The sequence below is a fragment of the Vulpes vulpes genome, chromosome 5 (assembly GCF_048418805.1).
Source record: "Vulpes vulpes isolate BD-2025 chromosome 5, VulVul3, whole genome shotgun sequence".
NCBI lineage: Eukaryota > Metazoa > Chordata > Mammalia > Carnivora > Canidae > Vulpes > Vulpes vulpes.
Genome location: NC_132784.1, coordinates 4,025,094 through 4,032,514, shown reverse-complemented (window position 1 = coordinate 4,032,514; position 7,421 = coordinate 4,025,094).

The window sequence follows — 7,421 nt, the reverse complement described above, 5'->3', positions numbered from 1 at the left end:
TAAAGCAGAGTAGTAAAGAGCCTGGTTAAGTCATGAAGGAGGGCCATACTACCGAGTCAATCTGCAAAGAATAGAAGTGGTAGTCTTTATTGTTGCTGTTCTATTGTTTTTTTGTTTTTCTTTTGAATTTGGGGGAGGGGGCTTTGTATTTTTAATTTTTTTGAATCCTGGAATTTTAAGGAAATAGCCTTCAAAACCCTAGCTAAACATAAACTAACGGAAGTGTCTTCAGAGACTATGCATGACAAGGAATAGTCTTTGCAAAAGAAAAAAAATTTTGAAATGGTGCATAAACAACTGTACATGGTCAACTGTAGCCTTCAACAATCACAGAAATCACTAGGTAAGGGAAGAATCTGAGTTCCAAATTAGTCATGGTATGATTTTCAAATGTCCAATTTACAACAAAAAATTCCATAAGAAACAAGAATGTATGGTTAATTTACAGTATGAAAACAAATTTATAAAAACCATCCCTTAAAAAGCCTAGACACTAAATTTACTACATGAATGATTTATCTATTTTTAATAAGCTCAAAGAGCTGAAGAAAACATGAAAAAAGAACTAAAAGAAACCAGGATATCAATAAAAAGATAAGAATTATAAGAAAACCAAATTGAAAAGTACAATACTGAATGGAAAAAAAATCACTAAAGGATATCAATGGTCACTTTGAGCAAGTAAGTAGAGGGAAAATCAGCAAACCTAAGGGTAGACAATTCAAAGTGTCTAATTTGAGAAGCAGGAAACAAAAGAATGAATAAAAGTTAGGAAAGCCTGAGGGACCTTTGAGACATAATCAGATAGACATAATCAGATAGACAATATATGCCATGGGAGACATAGATAAGGAAGAGAAAAGGAAAAGCAGAAAAAATATTTGAAAAAACAATGGCTGAAAACTTACCAATTTTGATGAAAGACATGAACATAAAAATCCAGGAAGCTCAACAAATTCCCAGTCAGATGAATTCAGAGTACCACACTGAAATGCCTTATAATCAAAATGTGAAAAGACATAGACAAAGAATCTTGAGAACAGCAATAGAGTAGTAACTCATCACTTACAACGACTCCTCAAAAAGATTTACATCCAGTTTTTCATCAGAAAAGGTGAAAACCAGATGCAGGGGGATGACAATTTAAAGTATTGATAGAGAAGTGCAGCCAATCAAGAATTCTATATCTAGCACAACTATCCTTCAAAAAACTGAAGGAGAAATTAATACATTCCCAGATAAGCAAAAACTGAGGGGATTAATTACCACTAGAGCCACCCTGGAAAAAAATGACAAAAAGAGTTCTTCAGATTGAAACAAAAGTACACTAGACCATAAATTAAATCTATACAAATAAGATATCCAGTAAAGGTAAATGCATAGGCAAATATAAATGCCAGAATTAGTGAATTTTTGCTTTTTAAATCCACTTTTTATTTCTCACATGATTCAAAAGATGAATGCATAAAAAATTACAAATCTATGTTGCTGGACACATAATATATAAAGGTGTAATTTGTGACAACAATTACATAAAGGGAAGGTAGAGCTATATAAAGGCAGAATTTTTGTGTTATTGAAGTTTAGTTAGTATCAATTCAAATTGCTTTTTTATAAATAATAACAATAAATTGTTGTAAATTCATTATCTTAATTGTAATCACTATAGTAACCACTATCTAATAAAATTACACAACAGAAATCAAAAGGTACAGTAAAAAAATTAATGAAACACGAAGAAGTCAGTAAATGAGGGACACAAAATAGTAAAACATACAGTAAAGAAATAGCAAAAGGACAGAAGTAAATCCTTCTTTATCAATTATTACTTAAAATTAAATGGATCAAACTCTTCAATAAAAAGGCAGGTATTGGCACAATAGATTTGGAAAAATGTGAACAAATTATGTACTACCTACAAGAGACATACTTTAGATCCAAAGACAAAATAAGTGAGAAAAATATATTTCAGGGATGCCTAGGTGGCTCAGCAGTTGAGTGTCTGCCTTTACCTCAGGGAGTGATCCTGTGGTTCAGGATCAAGTCCCACATCGGGCTCCCTGCAAAGAGCCTGCTTCTCCCTCTGCCTATGTGTCTGCCTCTCTCTCTGTGTGTCTCTCATGAATAAATAAATAAAATCTTAAATATATATATTTTTAAGATTTTATTATAAATAAATTTAATATATAGTTATTTATAATATATATATTTATTTATTTATTTATTTATAAAACAGTAAACAAAAGAGAGCTGAGGTAGCTGAGTTAATATTAGACCAATAGACTTTAAGCCAAGTACTCTTACAAATGACAAGGAAGGTCATTATATACTGATAAAAAGGATAATTAATCAGGAAAATATAACAACTATAAACACATATGCACCAACAACAAACCCCAAAAACATAGGAAGCAAATATTAACAGAATTGGAAGGGAGAAATAGCTATGCAAAAGTTGGTGAAGACTTTGTGCCTCGCATAAAAGTGCTGGATAGGATATCTAGACAAAGACTCAGTAGGGAAATAGAGGGCTGAACAGGATTGTGAATGGACAAATCCTGACAGACATATACAAAGCACTCCACCCAAAAATATTAGAATAAATATTTCTCTCGAGAGCACATGGAACATTTTTCTAGGACAGATCATGTATGTTAAGCCACACAAGAAGTCTTAATAAATTTAAAATATTGATATATAAAGTATCTTCTCTGAACAAAATGGAATGTAGCTAGAAGTCAATAACAAAAAGCAAACAGGCAATTTCACAAATATGTAGAAATTAAACAATATACTCTTGAACTAGTTAGTAGAAGGAGAAATCATAGGAAAATGAGAAATATGTAGAGATAAATAAGAACAAAAAGTCAGTCCATCTGCTAGGCAGAAAGAGATACCTTGGAGGAAACCAAAACTGCTACTACCTTGATCTGGGACTCCTAGCTTCCAGAAATATGAGAACAGTAAATTTTTCTTGTTTTAACCCCTCAGCCTGTGGTATTTTGTATAGAAGCCCTAGGAGACTAAAACAACTTGTAACAGGCAAAGAGATTGAATCAGTAATAAAAATAATCTCCCAAAGTGTTGCCAAGAATCTGGAAAAATTATAACCTTCATGCATTGCTAGTGGGAATGTAAAATGTTTTAGCCACTGTGGAAAATGGTTTGTCCTCTCTTGAAAAAGTTAAATGCTAAATTACTATATGATCCCACAATTCCATTGCTAAGTACATACTCAAAAAAAAAAATTGAAAACAGATACTCGGACTCAGATCCCACAATTACATTGCTAAGTACATACTCAAAAAAAATTGAAAACAGATATTCAGACTCAGATACTATATATATATATATATATATATATATATATATATATATATATATATAATATATATAGCAGCACTATTTATAGCCAAAAGTTAGAAACACCTCATAAGTCTGTCAACAGATAAATGGGTAAACAAAACATGGTCTACACATAAAATGGAATATTATTTAGTCATAAAAATGGAGTACTGATACAATGCTACAGTATTGATAAACCTTGAAAACATAATAAGGGTAAAAGAAAGAAGCTAGACACAAGACTTCACATATTTTGTGACTCCATTTATATAAAATATCCAGAATAAATAAATCCATAGGGAAATAAAGCATACTGATGTTTCCCAAATTCTAAGGAGACGATATAATGAAGAGATATTGGTTAACAGGCAAGGAGTTTTACATTGGAGTGCTGGAACTATATAGAGATGATAATTGCACAATATTGTGGATGTATTAAATGCTACTGAATTGTTCACTTTAAGATGCTCAATTTTATATGAATTTCACCTCAATAAAATGTTTAATTTAATTTTTTTATTTGATTTTATTTTTTAAAGATTTTATTTATTTATTCATAAGAGACACAGAGAGAGAGAGAGGGAGAAGCAGGTTCCCTGTAAGGAGCCCGATAAGGAACTCAATCCCAGGACTCTCCGAGGACCTGGGATCACACCCCGAGCTAAGGCAGACAATCAACCACTGAGCCACCCAGGCATAATTTAATTTTTGAAAGGGCAACATAAGAGATTCTTGTATTAATGGAACTTGTTCTGTATTTTGACTGTGGTGGTGACTACATGAACCTGCATGGGATAACACTGTAAAGAATAAACAGATACACATATACACATGGACACACATAAGTGCAAGAAAAATGGGAAATATAAATAAAACCTGTGGATTATATCAATGTCAATGTCCTGGTTGTGATATTGTGCTATGGTTTTCCGAGATGTTACCTTCGAATAAACAAAATGGCATTTCTCTATATTATTTCCAAAGCTACATTTGAATCTGCAATGATCTTAAATTTTTAAACTTCATTTTTAAAAAGTCTTCTTCCAAGCTTTCATGACTTACATCATAGGGGATTGCTGGGAAACTCACAGAGATGGCCTGGTCAACATCTCTCTCACCATGACAGGATCTCCTGCTGAAAAGGTCTCCAGAAATTTTAAAAGATCTGTGATTTACCAGCCAGTATGTCAATGCCTGTTCACTTGAATCTGCCACAGTTTTCCCCAAATTGCCTGATTTTACATTTTTCTATATGCCTGGGGATTTGCTTAGTTCAGGACATTATTTCCTCTTTCAAAATCAGTATTTTAATACAATTCAATAGTAGAGCTTGATGCTACCCATCTCAGCTTGAATGACAATTCATCTATCATATTCACACTTTGAATTTGGAGAGGGAGAGAGGAATATCATTTTCCTGTGTTATCTCAATTCCCCACCCAGGGAAAAATAAAATAATGAGGGGCATCCATTTTTAGAAATAAACCTTTTTTTAGAAAAAGACAAGCAAAAGAAGGCTAGTTATTTAGTAGCTAGCTCAGCCTGCCTAGCTTCAGCTCTGGTATGGAAAGACCACTCATCAGGGAGTCAGGAGGTCAGCAATTTAACATGCAGTGAGCCCCTGGGAAGCTGTTTCCTCTCTTCTGACCTTGCTTTTCTCATTTCTACTCTGTGGAAGTTAAATTAGTTCCTTTAAAAATTCCCTTCCAGTTCTAAAATGCTCTGATTCTTCTTGTCTGCTGTTATAAATCCTACTTCTGTTACTCACTAGTTTAGCAATTTAACCCCTGTGAGTCCCAAAAAAATACTGTGTCCATTTCTACAAAATAAATAAATAAATGGATGAATAAATAAATTAATTAATATGTTGCTGGAATTTTGATAGTGATTTATTTAATCGATAGACTAATTTGAAGAGAGTATCACAATATTGTCTTCCAACCCATGAACAACATTTATCCAAATATTTTATTTATTTAGATTAATGTAGTTCTTTTAAAGTTTCTCATGGCAATGTATAGTTTCAGGGTACATGTCTAGCATTTTTTGGTCAAATTTACCTCAAAATATTTATTTTTGTTATTCAAAGATATTTTTATTTTAATTTCTGTTTTATTGCCAGTATATGAAAATGCAATTGAATTATGCATATTGATCTTTTATCCTGATAATTACTAAATTCACTCATTAGTTCTAGTGCTCATTTGAAGATTCTATAGGATTTTCTAGACGGATGATATGTTATCCTCAATTAAAGTAGCTTTACTGGGGGCACGACAAGATGGAGGAGGAGTATGGTCCCCAAGTAACCTGTCCCCACAAACTTACCTATGTAACTTTCAAATCATCCTGAAAACCTACAAATTCGACCTGAGATTTAAAGAGAGAACAGCTGGAATGCTACAGACAAAAGGGTTTTCACGTCTAACAAGGTACACATGCCTGAGAATTAGCACAGCTGCCCCCTCCCCAGAACCCAGCTGGAAGAACAGGGGAAGAGCAAATTCTTGACCAAACAGTGCTGGAAAGCTCCAGGGGAATTCGAGGGATTTACAGTATATACAACCAGAGGGCACCCCTCTTTTTTTTCTTCATTTTTCCAGTACAACTCATTTTTATATCAGACTCTAAATTTATAATTTTTTTCTCTTTTGCCACCTTAGCTAAAATATTTTACCACCTCTTCATTTTTAAGGTTCTTCCTTTTTGACTTTCATATTTCTACAATTACAGGTCCTAGATATATTTTCCACTTCTAGATCCCCTTCAACATACTCAACTTAATTTTGGGAAATATACAAGATATGTTTTGTGTGTGTGTGTGTGTGTGTGTGTGTGTGTGTGTGTTGTGTGTGTGTGTGTGTTTTGTTTCCTCTGCCTCATTTATTCTACATTTTGTTCTATAATGGCAGAAGTTAATACCTTCTAAAATATAACCAGCATGCATCCAGAACCAAGTGGTATACCATGCTGGTTCATTCGGTGAGATTCCTCATTACCATTCTGCCAACACCTTTTATCTCATTTATGTTTTGGTGGTCAATGTTGGGACCCTTTACAACTATTATTTGTTTTATGAATTTAGGAATGAGCATCGTCTAATATACAGAACTTAATATACTCAGAAACAAGAGGATCACCCTCTAAAACCACTCAGATAGACTACATTCTCCCTCCATTACAACCTCATCATCACCACCATCTCCCAGCCCCCCCCCCCATTTTTTCTTCTTTTTTTCCCTTTTTTTCTTTTTCTCTTTTCTTTCTTTCTTTTTCCCTCTTATTCTTTAGGATTACTGTCCTTTTATTTTTTAGTACTTGGTTTTAAAACTTGTTTTCTACTTTACTGGTCCTTTTGTTTTATTTTGTTCCAATCTTTGTGGTCATTTCTGGTCTCTGACCTCAGCAAAATCATCTAGGGTGAAAATTACTTAGGTCATTCTTGATATTCTTGATGCAGGCCCTCATACAACTACTCTCCACTGAGTAAAATGACTAGAAGGAAGAACTCACCACAAAAGAAAGAAGCAGAAACAGTACTCTCAGCCACAGAGTTATGGAATATGGATTACAATTTGATGTCAGAAAGCTAATTCAGAAGCAGAGTTATAAAGCTACTGGTGGCTATGAAAAAAAGCATAAAGGATTCAAGAGACTTCATGCCTGCAGAATTTAGACCCAATCAGGCCAAAATTAAAAATCAATTAAATGAGATGCAATCCAAACTGGAGGTCCTATGACAAGGGTTAATGAGGTAAAAGAAAGAGTGAGTGACATAGAAGACAAGTTGATGACAAGGAAGAAAGCTGAGGAAAAGAGAGAAAAACAATTAAAAGACCCTGAGGAAAGGTTAAGGGAAATAAATGATAGCCTCAGAACGAAAAAAAAATCTGCATTTAATTGGGGTCCAGAGGGCGCCAAGGCTCAGAGGGCCAGAAAACATATTTGAACAAATCATAGCTGAGAACTTCCCTAATTTGGGGAGGGCAACAGGCATTCAGACTCAGGAGATAGAGAGATCCACCCCTAAAATCAATTAAAACCATACAACACCTTGACATTGAAGAGTGAAACTT